The following is a 923-nucleotide window of genomic DNA, read 5'->3' as shown; positions in this document are numbered from 1 at the left end:
CATGCTGATCCCCCCCAGCTCTCTGCCCTCTCCTCCCAGCAGAGGGTTCCACCCTGGGGGCATTGCTGGGGCTCCTCTGTCCCCGCTCCAGCAGCTCCCTGTCTCTGCTGGGCTGAGGAGCCCCGAGCTGGCCCCAGCCCTGCAGGGGGGTCTCCCCAGAGCAGAGCGGGGCAGAGGGGCAGGATCCCCTCCCTCCAGCTGCTGCCCACAATATACAGATGACAAAAGTGACAGGTTTGGCCCTTACCTGAGCCAAGCTCAAAGCTTCAGCATTTTTCCAGCATGTGCCTGTCCAGTTGATGTTCCAGTTCTGTTTCCCATTCTCTTATTTTAATAAAACTCAGAACTCTTCAGCCCTCTGGAGCTGGAATTCTTGTCTTTCCCTGTGCTTGCTTTGGCCCAGGGCTGGGCACTTGTTCTGCTGAACGTTTGTTAGCCTGTTCCCAGCCCCTGCACTGCCCTCTCTTGGGCACCTTTTAAGGGATTCCCCAGAAGCGCCTGTTTCTCCTTGTTAATTTTAAGGGGGTTCGCGGTGGCCACACATCAGCGAGGTTCAGTTCACCTCTGCTGAACAAAGCAGGGGATGAAATGCAGGCGATTCTGGTGGGATGGGAAGGACCTTCTGTCCTCAGCTTATAAAAGCCAAACGTTCTTCACAAAAATACCCGTCGCTGAGACTCGATGCCGCAGTAATGAGCTGCAAGCCCTCGTTCCGAGGTGTTCCTGTTCCCACAGACGTCGCTGTTTGCCGGGAGTGGGAGGTGACTGGGGACGGCTCTGTGCTGCCTGTGGACAGCACAGGTCCAGGAAGCCATCCTGAACTTCACCCTCAGCAGCTTGTTTGCCCGGGAACGTGGACTAAAATCCTTTCTCTGCAGGAAAAACACGAAGCCAGAGGAGGAGACTCCTGGGCTGCCAGCGCG

At 56.7% G+C, this 923-nt stretch overlaps 1 protein-coding gene across 1 annotated transcript in view; it reads left to right on the top strand.

Moving 5' to 3' along the window:
• The window catches only part of ASB13 (ankyrin repeat and SOCS box containing 13), a gene marked incomplete at its 5' end in the record, with an annotated part of 4,029 nt that overhangs the window by 638 nt on the left and 2,468 nt on the right, over positions 1–923 (top strand). The gene's annotated exons all lie outside the window — the stretch shown is intronic.

This window comes from Buceros rhinoceros, unplaced genomic scaffold, assembly GCF_000710305.1.
Source record: "Buceros rhinoceros silvestris isolate BGI_N320 unplaced genomic scaffold, ASM71030v1 scaffold24376, whole genome shotgun sequence".
Taxonomy (NCBI): Eukaryota; Metazoa; Chordata; class Aves; order Bucerotiformes; family Bucerotidae; genus Buceros; species Buceros rhinoceros.
This window is presented reverse-complemented; position numbering and strand designations above follow the sequence as displayed.